Source organism: Mustelus asterias, chromosome 21 (genome assembly GCF_964213995.1).
Source record: "Mustelus asterias chromosome 21, sMusAst1.hap1.1, whole genome shotgun sequence".
Lineage (NCBI taxonomy): Eukaryota > Metazoa > Chordata > Chondrichthyes > Carcharhiniformes > Triakidae > Mustelus > Mustelus asterias.
The window spans coordinates 71,534,156-71,559,899 of NC_135821.1; the positions used below are offsets into that span (position 1 = coordinate 71,534,156).

The 25,744-nt window shown below is 40.7% G+C and overlaps 1 protein-coding gene across 13 annotated transcripts in view; it reads right to left on the reverse strand.

The window, feature by feature from the left end:
• The window catches only part of LOC144509397 (protein 4.1-like), a 233,803-nt gene that overhangs the window by 160,062 nt on the left and 47,997 nt on the right, over positions 1-25,744 (reverse strand). For 2 of the 13 annotated variants that reach the window (XM_078238206.1, XM_078238199.1), the window contains exon 1: positions 21,868-22,000. The exons of 10 other annotated variants lie outside the window; for them this stretch is intronic. The gene's annotated coding sequence lies outside the window, so the exon portion shown is untranslated. Of the gene's footprint in view, positions 1-21,867; positions 22,001-25,744 lie in introns of those variants that run through there. One more of the 13 variants, XM_078238196.1, reaches the window with a different exon arrangement.

A 25,744-nucleotide genomic window follows, 5' to 3' on the forward strand; every position in this document is an offset into this window, starting at 1 on the left:
TAAACAGGTCCAGGCAGTGGGCAACTGAGGGGGTCTTCCAATCCAACTGTCTGCCCCTCTACCATGGCTGTATTCGTGGCCGGGTGTCCCTGGAAAGGGAGCATGCGATGTCAGAGGGCACCATTAGATGCCTTCCATGCGAGCTGGCCATCGCAGGGACTGGGGTGAATTATTGACCCCTTAAAACATCAAATCAAAACGTGATTAAAGTTTCCTTTCCACCTTGTCTTTTGTTTCGGGCAGTTCCCAACATTTTGGGAGCTGCTCCCTTTTAATTTGTCCCCTTGTTAATTTGATTTAGTTTATTTGGTTGGCCAAAAAGATTGATAATGATTGCCTGCCCAATCAGGGAGTCTCATCTGTATAGATATATTGAGGAATGTCAGGTCCACTGGCACTCTGGATTCTGAATTTGCACTTGAAGCACTTTTAGGAATGGTGATAGGTTTGTAACTAAAGGGAATCTGATGAAGGGACACTGGCCTCTGAGGAGTTATTTCAGAACCAACACTAATGTTTCCATGTTCCAGGCAAGAAGCCTGGTGGATGTGAGTGGTGAGGAGGATGTAATAAGAGGCTTCAAGATGATTTAGACAAGTTGAGCAAGCAGGAAAATACATGGCAGATGCAGTATAAAGTAGATAAATGTGAAGTTATCCACTTCATAAGGAGAAGCAGAATGGTAGAGTTTTATTTAAATTGTGATAGGTAGGGAAATGTTGATGTACAAAGGACCTGTGTGTCCTAGTACACTAGACACTGGAAGCAAGCATGCAGATGCAGCAAGGAGTTAGGATGACAAATTTTGTTCGCCTTCATTACAAGACTTGAGTACAGGAGCCTTGGTAAGACATACCTTAAAGTTTATTTATTAGTGTCACAAGTAGGCTTACATTAACACTGCAATGAAGTTTCTGTGAAAATCCCCCAGTCACCACACTCCGGCGCCTGTTCGGGTACACTGAGGGAGAATTTAGCATAGCCAATGCACCTAACCAACATGTCTTTTAGACTGTGGGAGGAAACTGGAGCACCCAAGGGAAACCCATGCAGACATGGGGAGAATGTGCAGACTCTGCACAGACAGTGACCCAATCTAGGATTCGAACCTGGGTCCCTGGTGCTGTGAGGCGGCAGTGCTAACCACAGCGCTGCCCTGGAGTATTATGTGCAGTTTTAGTCTCCTTATCAAAGAAAGGATATGCTTAACATAGAGGGTGTGCAGCGAAAGTTCACCAGACTGTTTCCTAGGATGGCAGGATTGTCACATGAGAGAAATCAGGTTGACTGGACCTGTATTCACTGGAATTTAGAAGAATGAGAGGGGATCTAATTGAAATGTATAAAATTCTGACAGGGCTGGACAGAACAGATGCAGGAATGCTATTTTGTTTGACTGGGGGGAACCAGAACAGGGGTCACAGACTCAGGATACAAGCTAAACCATTTAGGACTGAGAATGAAGAGAAATTTCTTATTCATCTCCAGAATTTCTAACAGAAGGCTGTGCAAGCCAAATCGGTGAATATATTTATAAAGGAAATGGATTTCTAGACTCGAAAGGTGTCAAGGAGTATGGGATGGAGTATTACATTGAGATGGAGAATCAGCCATGATCATGTTGAATGACAGAGCAGGCTCCAAAGGTTGAAGGGCCTATTCCTGCCCCTATTTGCTTCTGTATGGAAAACACGGTGCAATTCTGGATCAGGCAAGAAAAGCTGCGTAAAGCTGTGTGAAACTCACCGGCTTCACAGCTGTATTTTCTCACCTGGTTAAACAAAATTTCAAAGTGCTAGCGAGGATCTCAGCCAGCTGAGGAAGTGAGGCATAATCACGCTAGCATCAGTAGGATTCTGAGATTGGGTGTCATTTTAAGGGGCATTCCAATCTTAAAGTTAAGGCGCTCCCCTCTCTCTTCTCCCCACCCGCCACCCCCCCCCCCCCCATAGAGAGGGCACCCCCCACAGAACGCCCAGCCGACAATGGGAATACCCCACCAACACCCACATGCAGAAGGGCAATCCACCCCCCAAGCATCAGGATGACCCACCTCCACCACCCCGACGCCACTTCAGTCTCCAGCTCAACCTCCTTTCACAGGCACTGGGCTCCTCCCCACCCTAATGTGTGCACAATGGCTGAGCGGTATTATTGCTAGACTATTAATCCAGAAACTCTAATGTTTTGGGGACACGGGTTCAAATCCCACCATGGCAGGTGGTGGAATTTGAATTCAATAAAAAAAATCTGGAATTAAGAATCTACCGATGTCCATGAAACCAATCGATTGTCGGAAAAACCCATCTGGTTCACTAATGTCCTTTAGGGAAGGAAATCTGTTGTCCTTACCTGGTCATGGGCAGACTCTACGGCAGCAAGCCTGGTAATTATATGTTAATATATTAAGTTCTGATCATGTCACGGTCAGGGATGATCTCAAACTGAGATCTCGCCAACACAAATCCCACTTTAGGCCACTCACGAGCTTTAGCAGCCATTATGTGATTTGCACCAATGGCACAACAAGTTTCCCATTCAAGATGTGAAAAGACCCTTCCCTTAACCAGGAGAAGAGGAAATATCTTCGAAGGAAGGTTGTCTGCAATAGGTTATTCTTAAATAAAAACAAAGCGTAACTACAAAACACTCAGCAAAGATTCCACCAACTATTATTTATTTTCAACACTTGCATATAGATCAATTGTATTGTGGGAATTTTGCGAACAAGATACTTAGGACCTAAAATACTTATGGCATGATCAGTCATATTTTATTGATACTGTCACTTTATGCTTTATTTGACATATCAAAATATTATTCTCCAGCCCAGTTATAGGGGTTACTTTCAGTAGAAATAAACCAAGTCCCTGAATGAGTGCTAGATGTGATTAGCAGGAGAAATATAAGAAACCATTTCCTGCACTCACATGTGAACTTGTAGATATGTCAGCAAGGTGGATGATCAAGTAAACCAATAGGAGCAAGCCTGATTGCCCCAATGACACTAACACAAATGTAACTGCACAGGTGTCCCTCAAACAGAGCAGAAGCTACTAAATATACATAAAATTTAATTAAGCTCAAAGTCAGAATTCAAATCATGGCATAAGCGTCATAATGGTTTAAATATTAATAAGTTACAAATCTCACCTAGCGATCTACAGAAGGTGATATTACCCAGGGAGATCAATAAAATCCACCTTTAGTATCCTGTAACTTGAATAGGAACTACAGACATTTATAAAATGAAAACTAATTAACGCCATGTTTATCAACTGAAACTGTTCAATGCACTTTTTTCTTGTTGCTTTGCTTAGAAAGATGCCAAACTTGGAGCAACATGAACCAATTTTCAACATGTTCTCAAAAACATTCAAATTATGGTTTGGATTTTGCTTATTTATGATTGAAAAGCATTGCATTATGTTATTAAACACAAGATACTTTCCATGAGGGTTCTCATGATCATTCATTTTAATTTCAGGGCATCAGCTGTAGAAACTCGGGGAAAATGGTTTAGCTCCTAACTAGTAATAACCCAGAACCATCAACAGGTCAACACTCTATGCATCAAAAACATATTAAGCCATTTTAGTTTTGAAACTGGTGAGATTTAGGAAATTTAGTGTACTTGATTTTGGGTTGAAAACATATCTACTGCCCACAATTGAGTGTCTATAAAAACCAGTCTATGTTGATTGGAAAAATGACTAAAGAAAAGGGCTGATAGGTGAATTGCACTACACAAACTAAACAACAGCTGCTCAAAGAATAACATGGGCTATAAATATTGTTTTACTTGAGAGGAGGGAGAAAGAGGTCTGACTAAGCTGTTGAGGATCAATCAAAACAAAGCTGTGGAAATAATTTCCTGCTGGTAGATCAAGTAGATTGCAGCACATCTGCTTGATCTCAGTGATACTGGAGATTAATTGCAATAGAGAAAATGGAATGGTAGCTTTGACTGAACAACCATAGTCTATATATGGCATCAACACCACTTTAGCCTAGATTTCATATCTATGTTTGCATAAATTTCACATACATTTTCTTACAGGAAGTCAAAGAATAGCTGTTCTAAAATCATTAAGATACTATGTTACGTAATACACAAGGATGATCATGATGTTGATTTATAGTGGCATTTTATTACATGATATTCTGTGATTTTCTTTTAAAACCAATATTCCACGATACTGTTCAATTTTACAGAAAAACTGCTGCGTTTTGATGATATTTTACTTACGTACTGGATTATTATCTCTCATCTTTTTTGGGATTGGAATGCAGGGTTAAAGGTTTGAATGTGGATTGTTTAACAAACAATTCCTGATGATGGGACTTCCAGGTTTTAGTAGGCATACTAAGTACAAAAAAAGACACTTAATGCTGGGGCAAAGGGCCCAAGAGATGGCAGTATTGGAAAGAGTGATGAGATCCAAAGCACTGAAAAGGGTCCTTAGACTTGGTCGTGTCAGGGTTGTACTTTATGCTGGTGACCTGGCAGGGTATCAAATAGGCAACAGTCTGGCTAGAAAGAAGGCTTTGCAGTGTGGGAATTCTGTGAAGAATGCAGCCCAGGATCGGATCAAGGTGACCTGGTCTGTCAACACTGGGAGCAGGTATGCAAGCAATGAAAGAGTTCTCAGCATTTAGAACACTGAAAGTGGTTATGGAAGCAAGGATGGTGGCACAGATCTGGAGCAATGGAGGGAATATGGAGGTATTGGAAACGCCTCCAAATCGAAGTTTGAACTCATCCCAGATTAATGGAGGAAAGGCCTTCTCATCTCAACCAAACTCTTACTTGGGGAGAGCCAAAACTCAGAATTACTCTTCAATATTTACCAACAGAAATTTTATTCAGAAAATCATAAGGATGTAAAAATGTCACATTTGTGCCATAGGAGATTGTGAAGTGTGTTCTTCTCTTTTCTATTGACCAAAATTGAATAGTGTTTGATTTGCTAGTGTTACTATCCCACATGTTGGTGAGCAGCAATAACTGTATTTAATAGCATGTAGAACAATATGATGTTCTCAAAGTTATAAAACATCTAAATTTGAGTTCTGTTTTATTCCTAAAGTATACTTGATTCACTAAAAATGTAAAATTACATTCCTTAACAGTTGAAATTGGATATTACTTCAAGTTCTTTTCATACAGCAAGTGGCACTCAGAGGTGCCTCAATACAATTGTAATTACATGTGATATTTAGAATCATAGAAACCCTACAGTGCAGAAGGAGGCCATTCGGCCCATCGGGTCTGCACTGACAACAATCCCACCCAGGCCCTATCCCCACAACCCCACATATTTACCCCGCTAATCCCTCTAACCTACACATCCCAGCCAATGCACCTAACCTGCACATTTTTGGACTGTGGGAGGAAACCAGAGCACCCGGAGGATACCCATGCAGACACAGGGAAAGTGTGCAAACTTCACACCGACAGTGACCCAAGCTGGGAATCGAACCCGGGTCCCTGGAGCTGTGAGGCAGCAGTGCTAACCACTGTGCCATTGTGCCACCCCAATATACTTTGGGGCAGCACGGTGACACAGCGATTAGCATTTACAATATACATTCCAAGACAAAGATACTGCCCAAGGTGGCAGGTGGACCTTGGTCAGTATCCTTTTCCCATTGGCCCTTCGCATCAAAATCATCTAGTGTAAATGTCTCAATGAAAAGGCTGCCCTAAGCTTTAGTGTGCCCCTCAGTATGTTGTCCAGGACCTTGGAATGTGCCCATCTGTAACAATCTATTGTGGACAAGTCCTTGCACTGGAAGACTAACAAGTTTTGAGTAGACCAAAGAGGATCTTTCAACAATTTGATGATCCTTCAGTAACAACTGATGTTCATCTCAGAGTTTATCCCAGGGAACAGCCCATACAGCACAGAGTCTTGTGGGGCATTCGTAATTGATTTTGATGTGTTCACACTCCACAAGTTTTGTGTTGGCGCAGTCTAAACCACTTCTTACTGGTGTTAACCCGGGAGTGCAAATTGGATGAAGGCACAACTGATTCCAAAGTGAAGTAGGCTGCTTTGTTTGAGTGTTAGATCAGGCTTCAAGTCCACGTACAGGCTGCACTTAGACGATAATTGCAGTTCCAGTACAATGAGAAATTGCATTGAGCAGACTGTGGTGGTAATGTAAATACACCCTTGTTACAATTCTGCTCTTAGGTTGTACTTTTGAGATTCTTTCATGCTACTGAACTGCAAAACAGGATACAAGAGTGCTCACTAATTGTCTTAAAGAAACAGAAATACAATCAAAACCTTTAACTGTTAATCAAGTTCCACAAGAAGGCTATGGACACAGAGCATACCAAGTCACCGGTAGCATGCCCTTCACATGTCTGGACAAAGCACTCAGATTGCAGAGTGACTAAATTTATATCCTACATTATGCCAAGTGTGCTTACAGTCATGAACTGACAGCGGACACATTTAGGTTACATTAGTGCATAATATTTGGACAATTTACTAACATCACTATGAGGTTAACTTTGTTTCTAGTAAAGGGTACTCAAGTCACTAGCAAATTAGCAACCTGCAATTCATTGTTGCTAGCCATGCTTTGAAATTTTTACAACCATTAATCACTGTCACTAGCCATTGCTTTTTAAAATGCTCAAAGGGGTGTTACACTACTGTAGTAACAAATGTAGTAAGAAATGCCATCATTTCTAACCAGTACCTGTAAATCAAAATATTCCCTGTAGCATAAGAAACAGCTGTTCACAATGCATTGTATTATTCTCAACTGATTTCAAATTGGAACTACTTCATACTCAGACCCATCACAAAATTAGTTTATCATTTTTAGAAAGATTTTTGTCAGCCAAACCTGTTTACTACACTATATTGACAGTCATACATGTATGTTGTTCATATAGACCCTGCTGTTAATCTTACCATGATATCAGGGGAACACAAATCCCCAAGGCTAGAAACCTTGATTATGATAGGAGGAGGACATTTCAAGTAGAAAGTAATTCCAGGTATTTCTAGCACTCATCTCAACAGCAAGTATAACTGACATTACTATAAATCTGGTGCAAATTTATTTACACATAAATCAGTTGAATGGTAACACAAAGGAGAAAGTGGTAAAATTATTTAACATAGAAATGCAATCTTTTGTAAGTTAATATACAATTAATACCATAGTAACTATAGAACTATACTATTGATGCCTATCTGGAGTCTCATGATATATTGATACTGTCACTTTATGCTTTATTTGACATATCATGAGACTCCAGATAGGGATCAATAGTATAGTTCTATAGTTACTATGGTATTAATTATATATTAACTTACAAAAGATTGCATTTCTATTTACTGAAAAATATCCATAAGGAGATTCAAAGTCATATCTAATTTGCAATGTCTCTGTAGCACTTACACAGAAACCACTATGCATCATAGGAACCACACCTAGCTTTTAACAGAACAACTAAGCAATAATTTTGATTGCAGCTGCACAACACATTTTAAGTTGAATAAAAATTCCAGCATTTTCAGGTAAGTTCCATGTGATAATTTGTTTACGTGAGCATGATATCTCTTCACGCTAGAAGTTGATTTCCTGTCATTCAGGAAATTATGTTTCAATCTTAATTTTGCTGCATCATTTTCACATTCTCCTAAACAAACATGAAAAGTTAAACCAAGTTGAATGGTAAAGAGTCATAGAGGTTTACAGCATTGAAACAAGCCCTTCGGCCCAACTTGTACATGCCGCCTAGTTTTTACCATTAAGTTAGTCCCAATTGCCCATGTTTGGCCCATCTTATGTAGGCAATGGTATCAGCCATAGTAGGGCAGCAAGGTCTAACAGAGAACAAGGAAGTGAATGACTAGCTCCTCAACATTTAGTGATGTTGCAAGGGAAGAATGTAGCCAGGATAGTGAAAGAATTAACCTGTCCTTCCAAAAGTACGATGTGTTCTTTAAAGATCACCTGGGCAGGCAGAGAGTGGGTGGGTTCCACATCTCACCTGAAGCACGGCATCTCTGACATTACTGCCCTGCTCCAGATGTTGTGCTCAAGTCCCTTCAAAGGGCCTAGCAATCTTTGATAGTTGTGGAATGATGGCACAGCTGCAGCAGGGCAGAGGTTTTACCTGTCACAGTGACACCAGTCCACACAACTGCTGATTTTTTGAGGTCACAATCAACTCATTTGTTTCCCTTAGGCAGGTTCCCTGTCTCTGCCTGGTCAAGGAGGAGGAAATTGGATGTAGCCAGTCTCAGGGGCTGTGATGAGAAGAATACTTACTTGTCCAAGTTATAAATATTCACAAGAAAATAGCATTGGCTGTGCAATCAATTGTCCTGAGACTGATTGCATAAGCCTACTGGTTCTCCCCACCCCATGCCCTATAGTAACACTGGACACCAGGAACACAAAAGTTATCACTCCTACAATGTGTTACTAAGGTGCACATAACAGTAACGACCTTATTGACATATCCCTTCGTCTGTCATGATTATTTCTGGAGTTAAATGTCTGGACGTGGTGGGCAAAGGCACGAGGCCAGTGAAATATCTCCCCAATAGGTTTCCAGCACATTTCTTTATCGTTCCAGTAGTGTGAGGTGTATCCCAGCAAAATATCCAGGCACTGGAATTCAGATGGAAGTGCTCAACTGAGCAAATTCTCAAATAGGACACTGGAAGGCACAACCTCATTGCACTGTTGTGTAAATCTCTAGTTCAACATTGGCACTTTATTTCTCAATGGGGCATCGCAGATGAAAAATGGACCTGGTCCCATAACATGAGGTTGGCAGAGACCTACAGAAGGATTAGCCATTGGTGACCTGTTGACAAAGGGCAAAAAGGTCAGGGTGGCTCTTTTTAATGAGCAATGGATTTTATTCTCAAGACCCGCCTTTCTTGAAGCGCCCATTCTGAATGGGTGCTCAGTAAAAAAGGTGGCAATTTTTATTAACCGTAGAACCATAGAAATCTCTACAGTGCAGAAAAGGGCCATCCGGCCCATTGAATCTGCACCAACTCTTCGAAAGAGCACCAGGCCCTTATCCCCATAACTCTGCACATTTTACCACGGATAATCCACCCAACCTGCACATCTTTAAAAAAACAACAAATGTAGTGGACAGGGGAATGCTAATAGATGCTATTTATAGAGACTTCCAGAAGGCATTTGATAACATTCTGCATCAGAGATTGTTAGTTAAAGTTGAAACCCATGGAGTTGAAACAAATTATTGACCTGGTTAGGATAAATAATGGCCAGAGAGCCAGGATTCTGCTGTCCTTCAAAAAATGCCATGGGATCTTTTACATTCACCCAAGCAGGTAGATGGGGTCTCTGTTTAACATGTCATCCCAATGACAGAGCTGACAAATGAAGAAGGGCCATTTTAAACACAGTACCAGCGGGTTACCAATACTTGTAAAACCATACCCTGAGGAAAATAATAAATGAGTAATAATTGAGTACAGTAAATATGTTGCAACATAGAATATTACACAATAAAAAGTCAATTTGGCTCAGAGTGCAGTGTTTTCCTAAATGAACCATACTCTAATCCTACACTCTTCCTTATTTTCCATGTATTTCAATATTTCTCTTTTGCAAGTAATTGAATTTCCATTTAAAAGCTAAGAATTTTGTTTCAACAAGGATTTGAGACCAAATTCCACATTCTAACCAGCATTTCTAAAGATTTTTCTCTCTCAATTCTTTTAATGATTATCTTTAATTTGTACTCTCAATATTACCGCACCAGTCAGGGGAAATATATAATTTTATAATAACTTTTCATAATCTTGAAGACATCTCTCAAATCACTCCTCAGCCCTTATAAAAATAATCTCAATCGCTCCCTTCACAACTGTAACCCCGTATCCCGGAATCTTAACAAGTTTACACCATATCATTTTCAGTGCTTTTATGTGCCCTATAATCTCCAAAACTGCAAACACAAATTGAGGGTCCCTTTCTTATTTAAAAGGCAGCTTTATCTGCTTTTCCTGCCACCTTTAATTATCAGTATATCTGTACTGCACAGCCTCTACACCAATTAAAAATGTATTTCTGTTCCCTAGTGCTGTACATTTCAGCTCCATCCATCCTGCTGACCTATGTTGTCCGCCAGTCAGTCACAATACAACTTATCCCAATTTAGTGCCATTAGTAAATTAGATAATTTTCCCGTAATTCACAAGTCTAGGAGATTTAGTTATATCATAAATCATAGAAGCTTCAATGCAGACACTTATGCACAGCTCTCCACATCTTTCCAGTTCGAGAAAATTTATTTTACATTCTATTCTCCGACTCTTTAATAACGTGCCCATATCCAATATGCCATTACCTTCATCATCTTTGTATGATACCTATCAAATACTGCATATCTCTGTTTAACGGCTGCGGAAAGGCACTTCGTGGGGGATCTGCACACTGAGGTAATATGGGCTGAAGTTAGAAATAGGAAAGGAGCGGTCACGTTGCTTGGAGTTTACTATAGGCCCCCAAATAGTAATAGAGATGTGGAGGAAGAAATTGCGAAGCAGATTATGGATATGTGTGGGCGTCACAGGGTAGTTGTCATGGGGGACTTTAACTTTCCAAATATTGATTGGAACCTTTGTAGGTCAAATAGTTTGGATGGGGCAGTTTTTGTGCAGTGTGTGCGGGAGGGTTTCCTGACACAATATGTGGATGGGCCGACTAGAGGTGAGGCCACATTGGATTTGGTACTGGGAAATGAACCGGGCCAAGTGTTAGATTTGGTTGTGGGAGAGCAATTTGGAGATAGTGACCACAATTCGGTGTCTTTTGTTATTGCAATGGAGAGGGATAGGGCCGTACGGCAGGGCAAGGTTTACAATTGGGGGAGGGGTAATTATGATGCGATTAGGCAAGAATTAGGGGGCATAAGTTGGGAACAGAAACTGTCAGAGAAAGGAACTAATGAAAAGTGGAACTTTTTCAAGGAACAAATACTGGATGTCCTTGATAGGTATGTTCCTGAAAGGCAGGGAGGAAATGGCCGAGTGAGGGAACCATGGTTCACAAAAGAGGTGGAATGTCTTGTGAAAAGGAAGAGGGAAGCTTATGTAGGGATGAGGAAACAAGGTTCAGATGGCTCGATTGAGGGTTACAAGTTAGCAAGGAATGAGCTGAAAAAGGGGCTTAGGAGAGCTAGGAGGGGACATGAGAAGTCCTTGGCGGGTCGGATCAAGGAAAACCCCAAGGCTTTTTACTCTTATGTGAGGAATAAAAGAATGACCAGGGTGAGGTTAGGGCCGGTCAAGGACAGTAGTGGGAACTTGTGTATGGAGTCAGTAGAGATAGGCGAGGTGATGAATGAATACTTTTCTTCAGTGTTCACCAAGGAGAGGGGCCATGTTTTTCAGGAAGAGAAGGTGTTACAGGCTAATAGGCTGGAGGAAATAGATGTTCGGAGGGAGGATGTCTTGGCAGTTTTGAATAAACTGAAGGTCGATAAGTCCCCTGGGCCTGATGAAATGTACCCTAGGATTCTGTGGGAGGCAAGGGATGAGATTGCAGAGCCTTTGGCTTTGATCTTTGGGTCCTCGCTGTCCACGGGGATGGTGCCAGAGGACTGGAGAATGGCGAATGTTGTTCCTCTGTTTAAGAAAGGGAATAGAAATGACCCTGGTAATTATAGACCGGTTAGTCTTGCTTCGGTGGTTGGTAAATTGATGGAAAGGGTCCTTAGGGATGGGATTTACGACCATTTAGAAAGATGCGGATTAATCCGAGATAGTCAACACGGATTCGTGAAGGGCAAGTCGTGCCTCACAAATTTGATAGAATTTTTTGAGGAGGTAACTAAGTGTGTTGATGAAGGTAGGGCAGTTGATGTCATATACATGGATTTTAGTAAGGCGTTTGATAAGGTCCCCCATGGTCGGCTTATGATGAAAGTGAGGAGGTGTGGGATAGAGGGAAAGTTGGCCGATTGGATAGGTAACTGGCTGTCTGACCGAAGACAGAGGGTGGTGGTCGATGGAAAATTTTCGGATTGGAGGCAGGTTGCTAGCGGTGTGCCGCAGGGATCAGTGTTTGGTCCTCTGCTCTTTGTGATTTTTATTAATGACTTAGAGGAGGGGGCTGAAGGGTGGATCAGTAAATTTGCTGATGACACCAAGATTGGTGGAGTAGTGGATGAGGTGGAGGGCTGTTGTAGGCTGCAAAGAGACATAGATAGGATGCAAAGCTGGGCTGAAAAATGGCAAATGGAGTTTAACCCTGATAAATTGAGGTGATTCATTTTGGTAGGACTAATTTAAACGTGGATTACAGGGTCAAAGGTAGGGTTCTGAAGACTGTGGAGGAACAGAGAGATCTTGGGGTCCATATCCACAGATCTCTAAAGGTTGCCACTCAAGTGGATAGAGCTGTGAAGAAGGCCTATAGTGTGTTAGCTTTTATTAACAGGGGGTTGGAGTTTAAGAGCCGTGGGGTTATGCTGCAACTGTACAGGACCTTGGTGAGACCACATTTGGAATATTGTGTGCAGTTCTGGTCACCTCACTATAAGAAGGATGTGGAAGCGCTGGAAAGAGTGCAGAGGAGATTTACCAGGATGCTGCCTGGTTTGGAGGGTAGGTCATATGAGGAAAGGTTGAGGGAGCTAGGGCTGTTCTCTCTGGAGCGGAGGAGGCTGAGGGGAGACTTAATAGAGGTGTATAAAATGATGAAGGGGATAGATAGAGTGAACGTTCAAAGACTATTTCCTCGGGTGGATGGAGCTATTACAAGGGGGCATAACTATAGGGTTCGTGGTGGGAGATACAGGACGGATATCAGAGGTAGGTTCTTTACGCAGAGAGTGGTTGGGGTGTGGAATGGACTGCCTGCAGTGATAGTGGAGTCAGACACTTTAGAAACATTTAAGCGGTTATTGGATAGGCACATGGAGCACACCAGGATGATAGGGAGTGGGATAGCTTGATCTTGGTTTCAGATAAAGCTCGGCACAACATCGTGGGCCGAAGGGCCTGTTCTGTGCTGTACTGTTCTATGTTCTATGTTCTATCTTTCCCCATTAATTCTTCAAATGCTCTCCAAGATTGTTTCTAAAAATTTTGAATGGCTGATTAATTCACATTTCTACAAGTCTAACTAGCATTATGCTTCAAAAAAATCGAATGGCATCTGAATTCAAAATTTTTGATTGACATCAGTTAGTTTCAAAATTGCATTGCAAAATTAAAAACTTTGGCCACATTATACTATGATATCAACAATATCACAGATTTGCACGAGTAGAAAAATTAACCCAATCTGATGCATATACTTTTTTCATAGGACTCAGGAGCAGTAGGCCATTCAATCTTTCAAATCTTCTCCAGCATTCAATAAGATCGTGACTGATTTGGTTGCATCTCAGAACTACTTTGCCATCTGTCTTCCATGACTGTCAACTCTCTAGCTGATCAAAAATCTGTCTAATTCAGCCTTGAATAAATCCAATGATCCATTCTCCCCTGCTTTCTAGAGAAGAGAATTACACAGACTAATGGCATTTTGAGAGAGAAAAAAATGTCTCCTCATCTCTGTCTTAAACAATAGACTGCTTATTCTTCAACCATGTCCCCTGGTTCTAGTCTTTCCCACAAGTGGAAACATCCACCCAGTATCTAGCCTATCAAATCCTTTCAGGATCGTTTTTTTCAATGAAGTCAACTCTCATTCTTTTAAACTCCAATGAGTATAGTACAGGTAAATCAAGTGTTTGTCACCACACTGCAAACAAAATAATTTTCCCTGTATGAGTCGTTAATTGAGACTGTAGCTCATATAAACAGTGTATTGGCTTTAAACAGTATATCAAACTCATTATGCATCATCATTCTCTTTTCATCTTTATTACTCTGCAGGATGAGTACATTAATCATAGCTGATACTATCATTTTAATAAAATGCAAGCAATGTGGAATGCTTCTACTTTGAGCTGTATATACACTAAGGTGAAGTACTGATGGTTACAGATTGACAACGTTGGCACTTATAGTGGCAGGAATTCAAGGTGATAAATTAAGAGTAATGTGACAATATTGAAACATGTTGACTTAAGTATGACTTCTTAACTAAGCTCTGGAATTTAAATTGTATGGGAAGAGGATAAACAAATCTTGATTGCTGCTTATGTTTTCACACATTACCCATGAGGAATATAAGTTAGCTATAGTGCCTGCTGTACAACAGACACATGTAACAATTGTCAAATGCTAAAATATTAGAGGGGGTAGAATGTCTGCTTAGGGTACATTCAAGAAATTGCACTGCTTGATTTGCACCACCCCCACTACAAGTGTCAAAACTTCCATAAGCCAGCAAAATTGGGCATTTTTTTTCCCCATTAGAAAGAGTTCCTTGGTGTATTTAAGAGTATTTCATCTGCCACCTATCTGCCCACTCCACCAACTTGACTATGTCCTTTTAAAGTTCTACACTGTCCTTTTCACACAGTTTACAATACTTCCAAGATTTGTGTCCTCCACAGACTTCGAAATTTCCCCCTGCACACAGATCACTAAGAAAAATCAGGAAAAACAAAGGTCCCCCTATACTGGCCCCTGGGGAACACCATTATAAACATTCCTCCAGCTTGAAAAATATCCATTGACTAATACTCTGTCTCCTATTACTCAGCCAATTTTGTATCTACATTGCCTCTTGTTCCTTTTATTCCATGAATTATAACGTTTCTCACAAGTCTGTTGTGTGGCACTGTATTGAATGCCTTTTGAAAGTCCCTGTACACCACATCGACAGCATTATCTTCATTAACCCTCTGTTATCTCTGCAAGAAAGTCCAGGAAGTTATTTAAACATGATTTCCCCTTTAGAAATGCTGGCTCTTCCTAATCAACCCACGTTTTTCCAGTGACTACTAGTAGAACCTGACTAATTGCTTATAGAAGCTTCCCCATCACTGAAGTTAAACTGACTGGTCTGTAATTGCTGGGCTTGTCCTTACAACCTTTTTTTTTTGAAGAGTGTAATGCTTGCAGCACAGTCCTCTTGTACCTCCTCGGAGCCTAGGAAGGCTGAAAAATAGTGTCTAGTGCCCCTGCCATTTCAACACTCACTTCTTTCAATATCCTTGGATGCACCTTATCAGCTCCTGGCACTTTGTTAACCTGAAGTACCCATTGTCTATCCAACATTTTATCCAAATCAATTTTGAACCTTTCAAGTGAGTTTCCTCCTCTGTCACCATGGCCTGGATAGCATCTACTTCCTTGATAAATATCTCAGCCATGCTCACTGCCTCCATGTGTAATTTTTTTTTACATCCCTAATCTACACTACTTCTTTTACCACCCTTTACTATTTATATGCCTATAAGATTCCCTTTTATGCTGGCTGCCAGTCTTTCCTCATAATCCCTCTTTACTTCTCTAATGCTCTTTTTCACCTCCCCTCTGAACCTTCTATATTCCTTTTGGCTCTCAGTTGCATTTTCTACTTGACACCTGTAACTTTTTCTTCTTTATCTTGATTTCTAGCTCCTTTTTCAGTCAGGGAGTTCTGAATGTGTTTGCCTTTTGACTGTCCCTGAACCATTCCTTTTTTGAAGGTAACTCATTGTTCACCTACAGTTTTTCCAGACAACCTTTTGTTCCAGTCTAACTGGCCCAGCTCTGTTCTTTGATTTGATTTATTGTCACATGTATTTGCATACAGTGAAAAGTATTATTTCTTGTGCGCTATATAGACAAAGCATACCATTCATAGAGAAGGAAAGGAGAGAGTGCAGAATGTAGTGCAACAGTCATAGCTAGTGTATAGAGAATGATCAATTTAATGCAAGGTAGGTCCATTCAAAAGTCTGACGGCAGCCAGGAAGAAGCTGTTCTCGAGTCGGTTGGTGCATGTCCTCAGACTTTAGTATCTTTTTCCCGACAGAAGAAGGTGGAAGAGAGAATGTCCGGGGTGCGCGGGGTCCTTAATTATGCTGGCTGCTTTGCCAAGGCAGAGGGAAGTGTAGACAGAGTCAATGGATGGGAGGCTGGTTCGCGTGATGGATTGGGCTACATTCACGACATTTTGTAGTTTCTTGCGGTCTTGGGCAGAGCAGGAGCCACACCAAGCTGTGATACAACCAGAAAGAATACTTTCTATGGTGCATCTGTAAAAGTTGATGAGGGTCATAGCTGACATGCCAAATTTCCTTAGTCTTCTGAGAAAGTAGAGGCGTTGGTGGGCTTTCTTAACTATAGTGTCGGCATGGGAGGACCAGGTTGTTGGTGATCTGGACACTTAAAAACTTGAAGCTCTCGACCCTTTCTACTTTGCCCCCGTTGATGTAGACAGGGACATGTTCTCCTTTACGCTTCCTGAAGTCGATGACAATCTCCCTCATTTTACTGACATTAAAGGGAGAGATTATTGTCGCCACACCAGTTCACCAGATTCTCTATCTCATTCCTGTACTCTATCTTGTCATTGTTTGAGATCTGTCCCACAACGGTGGTGTTGTCAGTAAACTTGAAAATCGAATTGGAGGGGAATTTGGCCACACAGTCATAGGTATAAGAGGTATAGTAGGGGGCTGAGAACACAGCCTTGTGGGGCACTGGTGTTGAGGATGATCGTGGAGGAGGTGTTGTTGCCTATCCTTACTGATTGTCTAGGAGTTCAGAAGTTCAGGATCCGGTCGCAGAGGGAGGTGCCGAGACCCAGGCCACGGACATTGGAGATGAGTTTCGTGGGAATAATGGTGTTGAAGGCTGAGCTGTAGTCAATAAATAGGAGTCTGACATGGCTGTCTTTGTAATCTAGATGTTGCAGGGTTGAGTGCAGGGCCAGGGAGATGGCGTCTGCTGTGGACCTGTTGTGGCAGTAGGCAAACTGTAGTGGATCCAGGTAGTCCAGGAGGCTGGAATTGACTTGTGCCATGACTAGCCTTTCGAAGCACCTCATAATGATAGATGTCAGAGCCATCAGACAATAGTCACTGAGGCACGCTTGCCTCTAAGTTCACCTTCCCTCAATTAATTATTCCTACTCTTGATTGCCGATTGTTTTTTTCCACCATCATCTTAAACCTTATGCTACAATGATCACCATCTCCTGAATGTTCCCCATTGACACTTTATGTATTTGGCCCAACTTATTTTCAAGAACCAGATCCAACAGTGCATCATTGGACTGGACACATGCTGTTGTAGAGAATTTTCCTGAACACATCTAGGAACATTTGGCCCTCTCCACTCTTTACACTACCACTATTCCAGTTTACATATAATGGGAGACTTTAATTACCCATAACTACTCTATAATGTTTGCATCATTCTGTAATTTCCCTGCATATTTGTTCCTCTACATCCTTCTCACTAGTTGGTGATCTATAGACTACACTGAGCAATGTAATTGCATTCTTTGTTCCTTAGCGCTAACCAGATTGATACTGTCCTTAAACCCTCTGGGTCATCCTCTTTCTCCAGCACTGCAACACTCTCCTTAACCAGTACCGCCAGCCATATCCTTCCCTTCCTATCTTTTCTAAGTACCCTATAGCCAGGAATATTCAACATCCAGAAATGCCTTTCCTTGAGCCAGGTCTCTGTTATTGCCACACATCGTATTTTGCATGGCATTCTGCATCTGTACTCACCAACCTTTTTTCCGGTCCTCTGTGCATTCATGTACGTGCACAGTAACCCTGATTTAGACTTCATTACTTTCTCCCTTCCTCCAACTCCACCTATTAACTCACCATTCCCTCTACCCGTGCTATCCATCTCTCATAGTATTTTGTGCACCTTGGTATTCCTTTCGAATATCTTCTCTTGCTTCCTGCACTGAGTTAATTTAAAGCCCTCCCAACAGCATTAGTAAAATGTACTGCAAGGAACTCTGTTCAGGTGAAGCTTGGACAGAGTGCTAGCTGCCCTAGAACCAGTTCAGAAATCTGCTTTGACAAAGGGTCATCTGGGACTCGAAACATCAGCTCTTTTCTCTCCTTGCAGATGCTGCCAGACCTGCTGATTTTTTTCCAGAATTTTCTCTTTTGGTTTCAGAAATCCTCCCTCCTGTACTATCTTTCCAGGAAGGCATTCAATCTGCCTTATCCTCCTAATTTTGTATTCACTCGCAGGTGGCACTCTGAGCAATTACTATATTTGGAGTCCTGCCTGCTAGTTTTCTACCTAGCTCCCTAAATTCTGATTGTAGGATCACATCCTCCCCTTCCTGCTCCAGTCATTGGGACCAATGTGGACCACAGCCTCTGGCTGTTCATCCTCCCCCAGAAGAATATGCTGCAACAACTCTATGACATTCTTGACCCTGGCACCAGGGAGGCAACACATCATCCTGGGGTCACATTTAAGGCCATAGGAATGTCTATTTGTTCCCCTAACTAACAAATACCCTATCACAATTGTTCTTCCTCCCCTCCTGTACAGCCAACCAACTCATGATGCCGCAAACTTGTCTCTGACTGCACTCCTCGGAGGAACCGGCTTTCTAAACTGCAAACCAATTTGTGAGCAGGACCCCAGAGGAATCCTGCACTAGTTCTCTTGGATTACCTGGTGGTCACCCATTCCCTCGCTCCCTCCCGGATCCTAAGCTGTGGTGTCACCACCTCTCTGAACGTACTGTCCATGTAGCTCTCAGACTCGTGGATACATCATAATTACACCAGCTGCTGTTTGAGGTCTGAAATCAAGGTGTCTGTTTAAATTTTATTTGTTACTGTCACAAGTAGGCTTACATTAACACTGCAATGAAGTTACTGTGAAAATCCCCTAGTCACCACACTCCAGCGCCTGTTCAGGCACACTGAGGGAGAATTTAGCATGGCCAATGCACCTAACCAGCACATCTTTCGGACTCCTCCACCTGAGTTTAACCCACTTAAAATAAATGAAAATGAATTAATTTAATAGTTTTACTGTGCACTAATCAGATTCCTTAGTAAATCAAATAATTTTTAATACGAAAATCTTAAAACATGCCTACCAGTAGAGAAAGTAATTCGAAAAAAATGAGGAATCCAGTGCTTTATAAATCGGGATGAGAGTACAAAAGAAACTTATGATGAGCCTTTATGAGACACTAGTTCAAATACAACTGGAATATTATGTCCACATCCTTCTGAAGTGCATTGTCAGAATTGAAGACTTGAGGGGGTGCTGAAAAGATATTAGAAAAAGTTCCAGGGGTGAGAGACTGCATTTACATGAATATATTGGAAAAGCTGTGGTTCTTCTCCTTTTAGCAGGGAAGGTTGTGAGGAGACTTATAACATTAATGGACCTTTAAGAGATTTTTTTTGTTCTCTGCAGTTGTAAGCAGACCTTTACAGTTTTTTTTCATTGTTGCCGGCCCGTCTGCTAGAAGTCCTTTTATTGCTACTATAATGGCTTAAATGGGGTTTTGTTTATTTTTACTCTGGGATCTTTTATGACTTTGCATTGTGAGGGGGAAGATTGATTGACAAGTCAAAGTCAGATGGTTCCTCCCCAGGAAAAAAAATATAAGGATTCATTTTCAGTTTTAGTTTAGAAGGGAATGGACATCAAACTGAAAGCAGTGTTAATCTCTCTCTCCCTGATATTGAAAATTCTGCTGGTTAGCTGAAAGCAAGGCTTCTTGCCTTCCTGGAGTGGAAAATCTGCTGTTGGTAGGCTTGCCTAGAATCTCTCTCTCCCTGGTGTTCTAGGTAGCTGTTCTGACTTCAAACTGTTCTGGGTGTATCCAGAAGGCTGCTGGAAGTTACAAGGCTGAGAAGTCAGGGTTTCAATTCTCCAAGCAAAGGACTGAAGCAGTTCTGACTCCAAGCTTGTCTATGTGTGCCTCAAGAGAATTGCAGCATTCAACCAAAGGACTAAATTCCAGTATCACGTGAGCATTAGTCTTTGCTGTATTAAACCTGGGGCAAAGGTTTTGTTTATGGGATTTGTTTCATTGGAACGGTGTTTAACTCTTAAGGTTGATACTATATCATGATTGTTCTTTTCTTGTTTGTAATTAGTAAAAGGTATTGCTAATTTTCTTTCCATATATGTTAACTGTATTCTTAAATAAACTTTTCTTGATAAAAGCTCTCTCGTGGGTCATTTGAATCATACCTGAAGTGAAATATCTCTTGCTCATCCTAGCCAATTCAAAGTTTAAAAAATTATGATCCAGGCGGACTTCATAAAACACTGGAGTTTCTGACCTGAATTATAACAGACTTGATAGATGTGTTCAAAATATCAAGCAGGGTCGACACAGGAGGAACTGTTCCCATTGATGGAAGGGTTGAGGACCAGGGGACACTGATTTAAGGTGATTGACAAAAGAACCAAAAAGGTGACAGGAGGGAAAAGCTGTTTTTTAAAAAACACAGCTAATGGTTATGATCTGAATTGCACTGCCCGAAGGTGCTGTAGAGGCAGATTATGACTTTCAAGAAGAAACTTGGAAGGGAAAATTTGCGAGGTTATGGAGAACAGGGGAATGGAACTAGCTGCATTGCTCCTGCAAATTGCTGGTCCGATCACCACTTCTGTAACGTAACCATTCTATTTTATAGTATCTGTGCACTTAAGAAAATGCAAATTGAAGAGCCTTCCAATACCAGTGCAATGGGCAGAAATAATCAATTTTGACTGGCTACGAGCATGAGCTGACTGGAGCAAACAAGGTCTGGAACCAGACTGAACGATTGTGGAAAACATGAACATACCTTTGAGTGTAACTCATTTAAATCAAAAAACAGACTCTGCCTATATTTCACTATTACCAGTAGAAATTTGACCCTTGAGGTTTTTAGGCAGCATTTGGGAGCATATTGAACATGTACTAAAATGTTGGCAATGGGTAAGAAAAAAGGTTCTGGTGCAATGGGAGCACAATTTGCATGTAGCAATAAATGTACATCCCAAAAGTCAGAAAATGTCTTCAGTTTCCATGTGAAATTGATTCAATACATTATGCTATTCTTAGATGTAGTTCAAAGTTTATAAACATATTTTTAAATGGAGCAGTGTACTGCATTAGTGGGCTTCTCCACAATGCATGTGTTCTTTGAAGTCAACCTCAAGATAATGTACTTAACTGTGATCTTTAAATTATAACAGTGCACCACCTACAAATCTTATAAGCACAGACTACTGAAATCTGGAAGCCAAAATAATACAAATCCCACAAGAAAGACGCCGTTAAGACGGCAGTTCAAAAGGCAACAAACACCTAATTAAGCCACCCCACCCCCTCCTCCTCCCCAGACAGCAAGAGGCTGCAAACACAAAAGAAACGGAGACAAAGGAGGACCCCGTACTGATCACACTGACCAGTTGCAACACGTCACGTTCCCAAACAATAGATTTTTTTAAAGTTTATATATTTAGGAAGAGTGATTTGCCCTGCCCAGTATCAACAGCTAAAGTTCATTGTTTGTGCAAGGATATAACAATTGTTAGAAATAAATAAACTGATTCACAGCCAGAACGGTAACAGATGCAGTGGCAGTAACTATAGTTAGCGTTGATTGTATTTGATAGTGACAAGTCCTGAGTACAAATGTTTTAAATACTACATTTACAGAAACCAGGTAGAAGTTTAGACATGGTAACGAGTGCATCGCCACAACGTAGAAATATTACGGTAAGAATATTTCTTTAATAGAAAACACAAAATTATTCAAAATAAAAACAAATATTCTAACTAGTAAACAGCTTATACTCGGGAGAACCTGTTTCAAAGATGTTTCATTGAATCTACACAATTAATACCTCAATGCAAAATGGCGTCTGTTTTAAAATCATCACAAAGTACCAGAATTAATAAGGAAAATGCTCAAAATGCAAAGCAAAATTCATAGCAGCTCACCTTGATTTGCAAAAAGAAACAGGTCCAAAAGAACAAGGAAAGCGTACAAGAATCCTGAAAATCACGTTACACTCATACAATGTACATATCGTACGTAAGCTCCAAACTCATGGGAAGTATCAGTTTCTGTTGTGGGTGGGTCAGAGTATGTAAAACACGGAGCTAGTGACTCAAACGCGCCAATCACATTAACCTAACTCACCTTGTACCCAATCACTGAGCAAAAGATAGAACAGTGTGGAGCATGCCAAACAACAGCAGGCAGTGCACCCCCTGAGCAACCTGGATCAGTGTATGTCAACAGCTCAGAAACGTAGCACAATAATAATCCAGCACCTCCCACACCAGGTGTCACTGCTCCGGTTCCACCTTGCCTACCAAGATTGGTTCAAAAAAAATAGTTGTCTTAATGTTTAAATTACTCCTTTAAAAACCACCCTATATACGGTCTTCCATTAAATATTTATACATCTTTTTAAACAGTAAAGATATTTGAAGATTGCTGCCAAACTGTTCACTATTTTTGCTCTGATATTTTTTTGCGGACCCCCTCCTGTCTGAACTGTAATGCTACACGACCAACTGTTAGTCTCCAATATCCCCACAAAAATGTCGATTCTTTATTCTTCCGCTTGGCGAATGAGCGTGAGTAAGTCACACCGACCATAGGGCTGATCATTTCAAGATCTTCATCCACCCTCTACAAACGCGCATTTTTAAAATCAAATAAACTTAGGCAGCACTAAACAGACAATGTGCTTTAATCTTGGGGTTTAGCTCACAGTAGCACAGTCACCCGTAATATAAATAAATGTATGATCAGATTAGTTCATTATTGATCTGAGACATCTATATTTAACGATATAATGGAACTGGATATTGAGTGCAACCTGGATTTATCAGCTCCAATGCAGAACAATGAAAAATTGTAATTGATTAAAATACCAGTATATCCGGGGCTTAACAATCGCTCTCAGCTAAAGAAAACATTATTTTAAACATTAATTGGAGTGTATCGAGATCACCAGTCGGGAGGGGCGAGAGACGGCAGGACAATAAAGCAAAAATTGAACAGCTGTGTTGTACTGCAGCGAGGGCTGGAGAGAAAAAGGCAAACATAGCATCTGCTTTTAGAAGACCAAGTTACCATAGCAATGAGGATCACAGCAGTACGAAGATGGCGATGAAAGTGACTCCCCAGTCTTTACAATTGATACGAGTGAGGACTGTATTTGCAATAACAGATCCCTATAAAGACTGGAGAAAGTATGGTCACATTCTATTCAATACTGCAGTAACACCACTGCTTAAACCTTCTTTTGCTCCGATTTGTGCAGTCAGCTGATCTCCAACAGGATAGCAATACGGTTGTCATATTTCTTAGAAGCCTTGAACACAGGACAGGGGTAGAAAGAAATCAGCCAGAGCTGCCAGTCCCAATTACAGCCCAGTGACATCTGCGGGACACAACATGTGTACATGTTGTTGTGAGAATAAGTTCTGGTTCAGATGTGATGCCCCAGCAGTTAAATAGTTTATTCACTGTCACTGGCTTGCGGTTGTTTCAGAGGGCTACCTGTACCCGTGGAAATGTACTCCAACATAAGTCAGAGCCTTAAAGAGAGGACAGAACAAAAACACAAATGAAGCAGAGAAAAAACTTCTAGATTGCTCAAATGTCTACAGCATTATTTCCATTATTCACATTTAAAAATCCAACTGAAAGGATTCAAATATGAAACAGAAATTCCTGTAAGAAAGAAAAATGCCACAATTTTCACAATTCTACTACTGTTAGATTGACGATAAATTATTTATCCATACTATTGTTTAATTACTTATTTTTTACCTGTATTGGCTTTGGTATTTAAATTGTCACATTGAAATGTGAAAAACAAAATCTCTTAAAAATCAAGTTAAAATGTTGGTGATAAATATTTGAAACTGGCTTCAAGCATAGCCGTAATAATGTAAATATTCAGTTTTTCAGGGGGCTCCCGAGAAGGGTTCTTTTATAAGATGCAACAGAAATTGTTTGTTTTGCACTATAATTAAAATTTATTGTTCGTTAATTTGGCTATTGACAAAAACATGATTTTAAAGAAAAATATTAGAACGCATTGATAATTACCAATAATGGGAAAATAAAATGACAGTACATTAATAAAACCACAACACCCAATATTACATAGCTGTGCCAATCTGGATTCTCAAATTACATAATCTTCAAGTCTCAAAGACATTATTTTAATCACTGATGTCTAATTAAGAGCCAAGGTTATTTGAACAATACATTTGATTTACACAGCAATCAAATTAAATGACATTCATGTGGAACCATAAGAATCTCAAGTGCCCAATAAGTTCTTTATCCCAAACCAGAATCACCTGCAATTATTTAATTGCCTAATACATATTTGTTTTAAAAACCACAACGTACCACAGTAGTTTATTTCCACCATGTCATTGGTTGCCTTCCACAGAATCCATTGAAACACTAGGAAGGGAAAGGGTTAAGCACAGGTCCTGCTGTGTACAGGCAACATCCCAATGAATACGTAATTTCCTTCCTTAATTAGCCAGTCATAAAAATAGTTCAAATAACAGGCAGAGCAATTAGGTTGCTCCCCAAAAACAAAGAAAATTTATTTGATCTTCCAATATGCCTTCTGAAAAAAAACCAAATCTATTTCATACTCCTTTCCCTCTGGCCGTATTCTAAAGTTCTACAAGTAAAACAAAATCCAAACTTTCATTTCAAATGAATATCCCACTGTCAACTATTGATAGAAATATTGCTCGTGCAACATTTCTTTATAATTAGTCATGGAGAGGCTAACTATTGTTTCAGTATGGAACATTTTATAAAATGAAGTGACAGAAATATGCAGCATAAATTAGTCATGTCTCTCATGTGTTAACTAACTCAGTCATGAATGTTAAATAACACCAAGGTGTGTCTGCTTTGCATTACCTTTCACTAACGAGTCACAAGGTTGTGTATTCAGAGACTTGAACACAAAATCCAGGTGTAGTAGTTTAAAGCATTGCTGAGGGAACACTGCACTCTGTCGGAGGTCCCAACTGCGCTCTCAAGGATCTAAGCAATGTAATGGTACTATTCGAAGATCAGCAGGGATTGTCCTGGCCAATAGTTATCCTTCAACCACTATCACGTAAGCTGGGTGCCTAGTCATTTTCTCACTCCTGTTTGCAGAACCTTGCTAAATGCAAATTAGCTGCTGCAGTTAGAATCATAGAATCCCTACAGTGCAGAAGGAGGCCATTCAGTCAATTGAGCCTGCACTGATACCAATCCTACCCAGGCCCTATCCCCGTAACCCCACATATTTACCCTACAAATACCGTACATAGAGAAGGAAAGGAAAGAGTGCAGAATGTAGTGTTACAATCATAGCTAGGGTGTAGGGAAAGATCAGCTTAACATTAGGTAGGTCCATTCAAAAGTCTGATGGCAGCAGGGAAGAAGCTGTTCTTGAGTCGGTTGGTATGTGTCCTCAGAGTTCTGTATTTTTCTCCTGACGGAAGAAGATGGAAGAGAGTATGTCCAGGCTGCATGGGGTCCTTAATTATGCTGGCAGCTTTTCTGAGGCAGTGGGAAGTGTAGAGGCTGGTTTGAGTGATGGACTGGGCTTCATTCACGACCCTTTGTAGTTCCTTGCGGTCTTGGACAGACAGGAGCCATACCAAGCTGTAATACAACCAGAAAGAATGCTTTCTATGGTGCATCTGTAAAAGTTGGTGAAAGTCGTAGCGGACATGCCAAATTTCCTTAGTCTTCTGAGAGAGTAGAGGAATTGGTGGGCTTTCTTAACTATAGCATCGGCATGGCGGTGGTGGAAAGGTTGTTGATAAA